The sequence below is a fragment of the Bidens hawaiensis genome, unplaced genomic scaffold (genome assembly GCF_021521415.1).
Source record: "Bidens hawaiensis isolate Kalapana, Puna unplaced genomic scaffold, B.hawaiensis_p1.1 tig00059815_1, whole genome shotgun sequence".
Lineage (NCBI taxonomy): Eukaryota > Viridiplantae > Streptophyta > Magnoliopsida > Asterales > Asteraceae > Bidens > Bidens hawaiensis.
Genome location: NW_027500761.1, coordinates 26513 through 38730, shown reverse-complemented (window position 1 = coordinate 38730; position 12218 = coordinate 26513). Strand labels below are relative to the sequence as shown.

The window sequence follows — 12218 nt, the reverse complement described above, 5'->3', positions numbered from 1 at the left end:
CATCGGCAAGGATAAAGTTGGAAATAAAAAAGGGTTGAGGAAAGGAATGAAAATAAAATAAACACTGGGGCAAGGGGAGGAATGATTTGATGGCGCCAGGTGTACCATATCTCCAGGAACCCGTGAAGAAAAATCACTGCTGGGGTGGACTCTGATCCGATCTCGGCTACGTGAAGCTTTAGCCCGTCTACTTGTATGAATTTGTGTGTAATTTGATCCATCTCCTAGTGTGATGTTTTGCTTACGAAGTTTTTCACGTAAAACATTTTGGTAAAAGGAGTTAAGGATGATAAAGTCACAAAGCATTATCAGTTCAACACGATATTATCATTAGCTGTTTGAAAAGAAAAAATAAGATGGCAGGTGGGGCGGTTAAAATTTTGATGTTTTTTTATAGGGTGTAAACGAGTCGAGTCAAGCATGAGCTCTACTAGGCTATACCTCGGATCGTTTTGACTTACGAAAGCTCGAGTTCGAGCTTGACTCATTTGAATAACTTTAAAGTATTGAATATTTATAATAAGTTTAAAATAAAAAAATAAGTTATTAAATTAGTTAAATAATGATTTACGAACTATTATTGTATAATAATTAGTGACCTATGTTTATAATAGATATTTAATTATGTTTGTACTTCAAATTTCGTTAAATAAATACAATACTTATAATCTTATAATTTATAAAACATTATTTAACTTGCATCCTTATTGATCATATAAAACATCTTTAATATGTTTAGGTTATCTTCAATATTTGATTTTATGTCATCTTAAAACATTATTTCAATCTTAGAAATATATAAATTTTAAATATGTAACATTTAAATGTGTGTGATAATAGTAAAATTAAATCTATAGATTCAAAAGAAAATCCATAAATTATGTATAATTAAATCCTAAATTTCGGTCGTTTGAAAAATCTCGTGTAATACATGGGTCCAAAATCTAATAACCAATAAAAAAAAATAAACATACTGGTCCGAAAATTATCCAACCCGAACCGGCCCATGTCCTTAATATAACTTTTAGCTCAATTTCATCTTTCAATAAAATCCCATGTATAGCCCAATTCCATCTGCCTATATCTTTCTTGAAATGAAAGAATAATACTTGATACCCGAAGCCTTGCTTTTCTATTAAGCCAACTTGTGTCTTTAGCTTCTAGAAATGCAATAAAATAAAGATTGTTAAACGGTCTATTATAGATCCACCGACCACTAGTTTGAAGATATTTAAGAGCTTCCGTTGAGTAAGTAAACTCCCCACGAATGACAACAAATTGTCTAACCATAACGAGCTAGTTTTATACCCGTCCGATAGACGGGGTATTTTAATGCCATAATGGTGTAAGTTGCTTTTCTTGCATTGTAAATGAAAACAATATTTGTCTAAGATCAACGTACAACTCGATTAAGCAATGAGTACAAGAGAAGTTAGACTACACTAACAAACCATTCCAACCACCATATCTTGCATAATATTCCTTCATGTCTGCTACATACATTTTGCTGCATTAAAAGTTCAAATATAACATAAATAAACTTATTGTGAAAAAAAAAAACACAAAGCATGCATATGAAATTACCTACTCCACATATCAAAATTGTCATTCACTCATTTGTACTCCAACTATTTCCTACCTTATAACCCCCAAAGAGCAAGATGCATGCCTCTCTTATCCCATAATTTTAAAACAAAAAAAAATTAAGTTTTAATAGCATGCAACATAAATTATATTTTATAAAGAGAAAATTCCAATTTGCCTCCCTAGAAAATATCGTCGCGAGATGGATTAACCACAGAAAAGACTTTGCGCATGTTGTACCATTGGATTTCTTGGGCGGGTTTTTTTGACTCCTACCGTCAGTTGACCGTCCTTTGACCGTTAATGGTGAAGGGTAAAGTAGTCATTGTCATAATAATAATAATAACAATAACAACAACAATGATAATAATAGAGCAGCTCATCTTCTCAATTATCATCATCATCATCTTCTCAGCCATCTTCTCAATTCATTATCATCATCATCTTCTCAACCACTCAACATCATCATCTTCACAGTTTATCATCACTTCTATATTAACTCAATATTAACCCTAGCCCTAACCCCCAAATTCACAATCCACCAATTCACAATCACTCATTCAAATTAAAGCAATGGAATCAAAGAAGATGATGAACCTCTTCGTCGCCGTGGCTGTTATGTTGATGGTCGTTTCCGCCGTGAGAAATGTTGCAGCTCAAGAAGCTCTGGCAGTTGCACCCGGTCCGGCTTCAGACGTCGGCGTGTTTGCTCCTACGACTGTTGCTTCTCTTATCGCTCTTATGATCGGTTACTTGTTTTGAATCGGTTAATTGATTTATTGCCGTAGATTGTGTTGAGTTGAGTTGATACTGTGTACGTGAATTAAGGATCATATTTTCCTATTTTTTTTATTTTTTATGTGAATCTATTATTGGAATTTTCTCTTTTATAAATAATGGAAAAAGTGAAGTCATCGTTCACAGTTCACACAGTGAGAAAAAGATACAACCTATGAGAGCTCTTGTCATTACTACAAAAACATTTTAGCCAAGTAGGTAGGGCCGGCCCATAGGGGTGGCAGGGTGGTCGACGGCCACAGGCCCGACACCCCGTTAGGCCCGAATTTTTTTTTAAATGATATTTATTTTTATTAAAAACAATATGTATATTTAATGTTTAAACTTAATTACATGATCACTAACTTGGTCTAGTGGCAAAGGGGTATTATTTTCAACCAAAAGGTTATGTGTTCAAGTCTCATTTGAGACATGATTAATCTTATTTTTATACAAAATTTTTTATACAACCCAAATTATAACCAAGTAAACCTATATAAAAATTTATTTGTTTAAACCAACAGAATACTCTTTTTTATTTAATGCCCAAAAAAATTTCGCATTCTGCCTAATTACTTTTTTGCTTTCTCGGAGCCGGGCCTGCCAGTGATGAATGCCGCTTTCACTTAATACCTTCCAACAATCAATTGGTGAACTTATATTGATCGAAAAGAAAATGTGTTACTTCATACCTTCTAAACACCTCTTCGTTGATGATCAAGATTCAAGAGCATTCCAACAGGGCCGTCTATAGGGTATTGGCAGGGTAGTCGACGGTCACAGGTCCGACACCCCGCTAGGCCCGATTTTTTTTTTTAAAGTTATATGTACTTTTATGAAAAAAAATATGTATAATCAATGTTTCAACACAATTACATAACCACTAGTTTGATCTAATGGCCAAAGGGTATGACATCAAAAGGTTATGGGTTCTAGTCTTAATTGAGACATTTTTAAGCTTATTTTTATACAAAAGTTTTTTACACAACTAAAAACATAATCAAATAAGTCCATTTAGCATTAAATTGTTTAAACCCAACAAAATATTTCTTTTACTTAAGGCCCAAAAAATTTTTTTGCCGTTGGACCAAAATTTTTTTCTCCTTCTCGAAGCCGGCCCTGCAAGTAGGGTTGGGTATTCAAAATTGTAAAAAGTTTATTTCGAATGCATACAACATCGTAAATTGTTTTAGTTGATAAGGGTCAACCCAACCCTTTCCATTTCATTATTTCAACATTTATAAATATATAATATCGGGAGATATTGTACATCAACAACTGTACATAAATATGTACATCACACCACGTGTAATCCATTGATTTTCCTTCCGATCAGTTAGCTGGTTTATTGCCAGGTATCACCATTTTTGCTACGTGTTCTCATCAGTTGTTTTGAAATTTATGATCTGGCTTCTCTCTCTACTTCAGTACTTCACCATTTCTCTTTCTCTATCTACACCTACTCTCTCTCTCTCTCTCTATTGTAGCTTGAATACTTCTGATTTGGACTTTGGAGAAACACTAATCATTAATTATTTGAGGTTACTTTTGTTTGAACCATAAGAGCTTCCATTAATTTCATCTTTGTGGGCAGTCTTATTTTCTATGTTAATCAACGCGCAATTTGATGGTAATATATACATGGTGCTGAAACATCCAGTTCACATACTAATTGCATTATTTCAAAAGCGCCAACTTGACAGGTTCATCTTAAGTGTTGCTGTGTATATTGAGGGAAATCACTCACCTTTGATAGAATATATAGTCATTGCTCTGTATATTGGATTGTTTGGGCTTCTAAATATACTATGTTTCAAGGGTTACATACTTCATTGAATGGTTGCAATGCGGCGGGTCTAAATACCAGTTTACCTTAAAATGACACACCTAACCAATTCCAGCCAATAGCATATGTTTTTCGCATGAATTGAGCCCAAATTAAGTGTTCAACCCCAAATTTAAACAAATTTCCAGCAAACTACGTGGACCTAGTTAATTGTTCTTACTCCTATATACACCTTTCACCTATTGGTAAATTCTGACCAAAAGGAAAATATTATCTACTTATAAGAAGTTATTAGTCCTAATTAACTCTAAAATATAGAACTCATATGTGAAGAGAATCCATCAATTAATGAAACTGAGGACCTCACACGAATAATACATAATACAAAGACTACTGAATTACCTCTATTTTTGAAGTCTCATATCTCACACAATAAGCTCCACTTGTCTGCAAATTCTGGGTAAATATATTGTATCCTCCTTTATCACCAGCCTCAAGGTCGCATAATAAGTGCAAGAAACACTATCATTGGTTTATCCCTGCAATTCTTCTTGTTCATTGCACCACAGAGAAACAATTTACAAATATTGATTAATGATTCCCAGAACATAACGTTTTCACCCGATATACAAATCCCTTCCAAAATCAAATTACATGGGCTTTATGAATAAGAAACTAAAAATTAGTTTATTTTCGAAATCATAAATGGCAGTGGTCGGGATGCATATTCCATTTGGAATCATCTTTCAATATCAAAATCACCGTTATTTATTCTCCACGGCTCCATATAGTGCGAAGAACCGGTGTTGGAGAAGACGTGGGAAGAAATTCAAGGGAACAAACAACCGTTCTAGAAGGTTTTCAATATATTATATAATTGTGGGTTAAACAAAATGACAAAACACTTGTTGGCGTGGAAGTACACAAAAGATTTAAGATTTGTGAATCTATTTTTGCAACACTTCATGGTAGTTTGTATACATCTGTTCAGATGTAAACATCTGATTCATTCAGACTTTAGACTGTTTGGTTTCAAACAGAAAAACATCTGAATGGTTAAAATTAGGCCTGAATCATTTAGACTTGTTGTTGCTGAATGGGATAGAGGCTCATTCAGATCTGAATGAACCAAACAGCTCCTAAAGACCTAAACTTACCACGCCCTAAACTACATGAGAACATGTAAAACAATTTTTTTTTTTTATTTACGAAGTTGAAATTACAAGTAATTAATGCGAAAATTAAAATGCAAGAAATAAGCTACTAGTGGTGATGTTGGGCGTGGGAACTTTATGACCCGTCACCCTTCTTCGTTGTTGCTGATCGTTTCTAGGTGTCGTTTGACCTATTTCCTACGGTTAGTAGTCGTTGGGTGGGACAGTGTCAACTCGTTTAACTATTGATTTGATAAACATGATAATTTTAAATATCATAAATATAAATCAAATCACAATCAATTTAAAGAATTGTAAATCGTCACATATTCAAAAACTTAGTAACTATAACTCTATAAGGTAAAGCTTTCCAATACTTTTGCATTATGTAAAATATTTTTATTTTTATTAAATTAAATTGAGCACAAGCTATATAAAAAAATAATAATAATAACTGAGTTGAAGTAAAATGTTACCCCTCCCCCTGTCGTATTTAATTTCCATGCCAGTTTTTTGTAAATTTTATTTATTTGTTTTCTTTTATTTTTATCTGGTTGGATAGCACTAAGACATTTTTTTTTTAATTTTTTTTACTTGTTTTTTTTTAATATTTTTGACGTTTTTTTAATAATTTGCTTTTTATATGTTTGAGTTTTTGATTTGGTTTAATTTTGGGTTTAGAATCGATACTCTACTAACCTAACCAGTAACAACCGAAATTACCTCGATACGCACTTGCAACGAGCGAGTTTTAAGGATGCTATGTGACGAATTTATTCTTGGGATTAGCTCTAGTGTCGTTTCTAGTACCGTCATGAACATAACCGATACCGACCGAATTTGCATTGACTCACCACCTCATCGAGCGGGTTTTACCTATGCCACGTCATTAAGATATATATTATTTTTCAATTTTTTTTTAAATATGATAACTATTGGTACTCGGGCGTTAAATTTATTTGTTGGGTTTTGCTAGGATACCCTCACGAACATACTCGATATCGATCAACTTCGCAACTCGCAGCAGCAATGAGCGTGTTTACCAATCAAAAACACGTCATTTTAAATACAATGTTTGTTTTGTCATAAGCTATATGAATATCAATACTTCTCGGCGTTCACTAAATTGTTTTTTTGGGTTTATTGTTGTTAATGTAACAAAAGTAAACCATACCAACCGGTTTTATTTCCTATATATATATTAAAAGTAGAATAAAAATTAAATATATGAAAATATTATATAATAACTAATTTCACAAAATAGGTTTGAAAAAATATATGAAAGAAAATGGTGAGTGGTCTTTCATTTTAGGAGTTGAGGTTGGCGAATGGACGACGTAAATTCGGATGACTTGGAAAATTATTTAGTATTGACCAAATTCTTTGACCAAAAGCTAAATAAAACGAGAAACACGCCACATATCTTCGACTCCACGTTTGATCGACATTTCTACGAAGCCACTTTGTACCATCGAATATGCTTAATAAGAGAACAAACATAGTAGTAGTATTTTTATATATTTTAATTCTTTGAAAGAAACATTTTACCAAATATGTTAATTACGTGAAACTAGAAATGTTAAAGACAGTAAGGCCACCAGCAATCCAAATAAAACATACATTTAAATTATGATATAAATCAGATTAATAATATATATATATATATAGGACTTATTTCTTTTGAGAACCTCTTTGAGTTTAAAGAACTCAACGTAACAACTTTTTTTTGAATTTTTTTTACACATGTGTAATACGTAAATGTAAGTAATGTACAAAAAATTACCGTAATTTTTTACACACCGAATCGACTTTTTACACATGTGTAACTAAAGTTTAAACTTGTGTAATCAACAAACATATTTATTCTCTATCCTGATTATTTTTTTAATCAAATTTAATCTCACCCACATATTCTAACTCATTTAATTAAATGTTTGGTCCAAAATTGAGTTCTTAAAATTCTTACAACTCATCAAGTTCTCAAAATATTACCCCTATATATATATATATATAGGTATTGGTTCATTTCAGAAGTTTTTTTACAGCGAGAAGTGATATTAACCAATCATGTATTTTCTTTCTTTTTTTTAATTTATGTTAAAGGGTAAACAGGTCATATCATATATTTTTTATATTTGGTATGTTTTAATAACCTGCGTATACCTCGTCTTCATCGATCGTCACTTTCAATTTTTGATTTCACAATCCCATATAACTAGGCTTTCAAACCATCATCGCATATCGTGTCTAGATTGATTGTTGAAGATAACGTCCAATTCGTTTGTGATATTCAACAGGCGTATGTTATGCCCAATATTATTCTTCCCTAAATCAGCCCTAAATCTTTATCGGTTCAGGAAAATCAGGTTTTACTTCTCGTTAATCTTTACATCAATTTCGTTTTACCAATCTAATTTCGATTTACCAATGTTTTCAAATTATCCGTGAGAATTGAAATTTAATTTATTACGTTTCAACAAAACTAATAGGATGAATTTTCTGGTAACTGATGATGTTTTGATCTTATGATTTATAATTACTTAGCATTTAATGTTTTTTTTCTATTTAATTTTAGTGTTAATTTGGTTCAATGTTTGATGTATTGCAAGATATATATGAATATTTTTTTTATGAAAGATCAAAATCATTATCTTTTACATGCTTAACTGAATATTCAGCCTTAAATGGGTCTTTATTATTATAAAAACTGTTTATTTTCCTTAACCTATCATCTTCACATAATCCTCAGTCAAGCATCAGTTTGTTCCAGTCAAGCATCAGTTTGTTCCACACCTTCCACACCTTAACCTATCATCTTCACATAATTTATCAGCTTTTCTCAAATTATTAGGTGCAATGGACCATGTTTCATCTTCACATAATCCTCAGTCAAGCATCATACCGACTAATAATTACGAAAGTAAGTTCCACATTTTGCTCAATTTATCAACTACACAAATTCACGTTAATCACGCAGTCCAAGTATTAGAAACCACATTTTGCTCACTTTATCAATTTATTTTATATAAAACACAAAACAATATTTGTTTCCTTAACTTTTTATATCGTCGGTATATTTTGGTTTGATTCATTCATTTGTGTGTATGTATGTTCATACAGTTGTATGTAGGGACGCCTCTCTGTGTGTATGTACATTTTCTCAAATGTGTATAGGTTTTTTTTGTGTATGTATCTTCATACAGTTGTATGTATGGACTCCTCTCTGTGTGTATGTACATTTGCTCAAATGTGTATAGTTTTTTTTTGTTGTGTGTATGTATGTTCATACAATTGTATGTATGGGCTCCTCTCTGTATGTATGTACATTTACTCAAATGTGTATAGTTTTTTTTTTGTGTGTATGTATGTTCATACAGTTGTATGTATGGACTCCTCTCTGTGTGTATCTACATTTTCTCAAATGCGTAGTTTTTTTTGTATGTATGTCGCCTACAATCTTGTTATACTCGTTTTATTTTGCTAGTGACATATCTCTATAAACATTATGTTAGTCATAATGGTATACAATTTCAATAACTAGGTATTTTAAACAAATATAATGTTGCAATTAGCCTGATAATTTTTAAATGCTAATAATATGCTGATCTTTTAATGTTTTTTAAGTAGTAGTCATCTTCTTTTATTGATAGTATTCATCTTTTTCAATAATGATCTTTTAATGTCATTTTTGTTTGTATAATGATCTAGGTTTTACTCATTTTTAACAGTATCTAGTCATTTTAACGATATTCAAACCGTTTTTCCAAGAAATGATGATGTTCCCGAGATTCAAACCATTATCCCAGAAACTAATGAGACGTTACTCGGTCAGTCGAGTGTTCCACAAGTTGTTAGCCTTGAACGTAAGAATTAACCAAGTTTCATTACTTACACTTACTTTCATTATCATTTATTATTATTATTATCCAATTATTAGTATATTGTTTGACTTGTTGATTTAGTATTACATGCAGAAAATGACCAACCAAACTACACGTACGCATCTGATGGGACAAAATATTGGATCCCAAATGTTCCATCAGATGAAAAACCTTCCATCGGGTTACATTTTAAAACATGGGATGATGTTGTTGTTATGTACAAGGCTTACGCATCCAAAGCTGGTTTTGACGTTAGGATCTCAACCTCAACACGGACAAAAGGTGCCATCTCCCATAGGTATATGGTATGTAGCAAATCCGGTAGCCCACGTTTCAAAGATTTCGATACCATGGACACCTCATCGTCATCTACCAAGCGACGCCACATGAATATAAAGGTCACCGGTTGCACTGCATGTATTAGACTTAAAGTTCCATCAACATCAGTCGGGTTTGAGATATATAATTTCATAGAGGCTCACAATCATGGCCTTGTCAATGATTATAATATGGACCTAACCCGAGGACGAAGACAGCTACAGTTTACAGAAAAGAAATTAATTCAAAGTCTTCAAACTGCCGGTTTCGGTCCAACCGTTGCTCACTGTGTGCAATCATCCCTGAAGGGCGGCCAACACTTGGTCACATGAACAAAGTCTGACTTTAAGAACCATGCTCGCAATGTTAGGTCTTGTGTAGCTGATGCGGATGCTCAAATGATTGTTGATAGGTTTTCCGACAACATGAATAATTTGGAGGATTTTTTTTTCCAATACAAAGCTGAAAAAGGTCATCTAAGGTCAATATTCTGGTGTGACAACATATCTAGATGCAACCACAGTATGTTTGGTGAAGTGCTAGCTTTCGATGCTACGTACGGAACAAACAGGTAATGATTGTGCGATTATCTTTTCCTGCAACACCCTTCATTAATATTTCATATCCCTTACATTTGTGTACGTACAGGCATAATATGATTTTTGTCCCTTTCACGGGCGTGGATTGCCACAAGAAATGTGTTACCTTTGGTGCTGGCTTAATACATAATGAGACGATTGACTCTTACCAGTGGTTACTAAATGCGTTCATAACAGCTCATGGCAAGCAGCCCAGGTTGGTCTTGACTGATCAGGATGTGGCTATGAAACAAGCCGTTTCAAGTGTTTTGACCAAATCCACACATAGACTGTGCATGTGTCATGTTACAAATAAAATACCTGTTAAGGTATGAATCTGGTTTTAATTCTACTTTTTTTGTCGCGTGTAACACTTTCAAACATATTATTGACTTGTGGATTTTTTTGTTTAAGCTGAAGGGAGAGATTCAGGTTAATGAAGAAATCAGGTGTCGTGTTAATAAGTTGGTTTGGAATGTGTTCATCAAGCCAGAGACCTTTGAATCTAGATGGCATGATTTGATTGACGAATTCAACTTAAGCGAAAACACAAATGGTTAAAAGACATGTTTGCTATTAAAAAAATTTGGGTCCCGGCTTACTTTAGAGAGCTTCCAATGTGTTGCCTAATGAAGACTACCTCCCGGTGTGAGAGTTCCAATTCACAGTTCAAAGTATATTATAGCCTAGGCAACAATCTTGTTCAATTCATGAACTGTTTTGAAATGGCATTGAATGCTCAACGATACGTGCAACACAAATTGCAAAATGATACGACAACACAGACACCTCGTTTGGAGACCCCTTTGCCAATCGAGCGCCACGCATCATATGTCTACACTATAACGATTTTTAAAGAGGTTCAGAAAGAGATTACAAGGGGACTGTATCATTGTGCACGTACTCGTCTTGAGTCAGAAGACGGACTGAACATTCACTTTATCAATCACAAGGACAAACGAAATGGGTTTGTTGGTGAATTCAAGGTTCATGTTTCATCACGTATCACCACAGCTTAAACTTAGAGTTTATATAATTTCATGTCATTAACATCTAACCCTTTTTTAACTTATTATGCAGGTGACTCACAATCTCAATGACAACACTTTTTCGTGTTCCTGTAAGAGCTTCACTCGCATTGGCTACCTATGTAGACACGTTTTTAAAGTCTTCCAAATCGAGCTAATAGAGGAAATCCCTGAAAAATACATCCCAACACGGTGGAGGAGTGACGTCCTACCATCGTCACTTTTCAAGATTGAATCCAGATACGGAGTTCCTCTAGACGATAGGTCCAAACTGAGGGAACAGTTTTTGACTTTGACCAATCAGTGCGCGGACCGGGCACGAGGTAACACAGAACTTCTTCAGTCCTTGGTTGACCAAATGTAGTAGATGAAGAACAAATTTTGGGAGAAAATTCCTTGCGAACCTTCATACAACAGCAAGTCTGCCATAATCCAAGATTTGATTGGTTACAAGATACCCGAAAAGGTCACCATACTTCCACCGACAAGGATTAGAAATAAGGGTTATGGGTCCCGCAAGCGCAAGACAGGTCCAAGTGAGATGGCCAAAAAGAAAAGCAAGAAACCAAAAAGGTTTTGCAAGAAATGTGACAAACATGTTCGTGGTCACGACTCACGTAACCATAACAAAGTTATGCTCGAAAAAGAACGCAAGCGAAAGGAGCGTGAGCAACGGCGAAAAGACAGGCTCCAGGCAAGAAAAGATAAAGTAGCAATGATGGACAAACAAGGTATGGAATATGTGGAAACCGACGAGACCGTTTACACATCTGAAACGGACTCATCTGAAGAATCTGATGACAGCAACGACACCGACTCGAGTTATAAAGACTAAAAGACTGTGTTTTTTGTTTTTTTTCTTTTTTTCATTTATATTTGAGAAACCAGAGTATTCGTCTTGATTAGCTTTCTTTTTATATTAAACAATCGTTTTCTCTAGACTTTCATATGTTTTATATATACCCGCCTTTGTGGACCCTTTGTTTGCTTAGTTATGCACGTAGCCCTTGGCAAATTATTGTTAACTATTCTACGTCTGTGTCTCGAAACCCACTGCTTCAATAACACCTGTTCACCTTGAATGGCAGAACCAAGGATCAATGTGTTTAACA

The 12218-nt window shown here is 33.8% G+C and overlaps 1 pseudogene; it reads left to right on the top strand.

Annotated features, from left to right (window-relative positions):
• The first annotated feature begins 2157 nt into the window (after positions 1-2157).
• On the top strand, positions 2158-11957 carry LOC143602774 (protein FAR1-RELATED SEQUENCE 5-like; annotated as a pseudogene).
• The last annotated feature ends 261 nt before the right edge of the window (positions 11958-12218 follow it).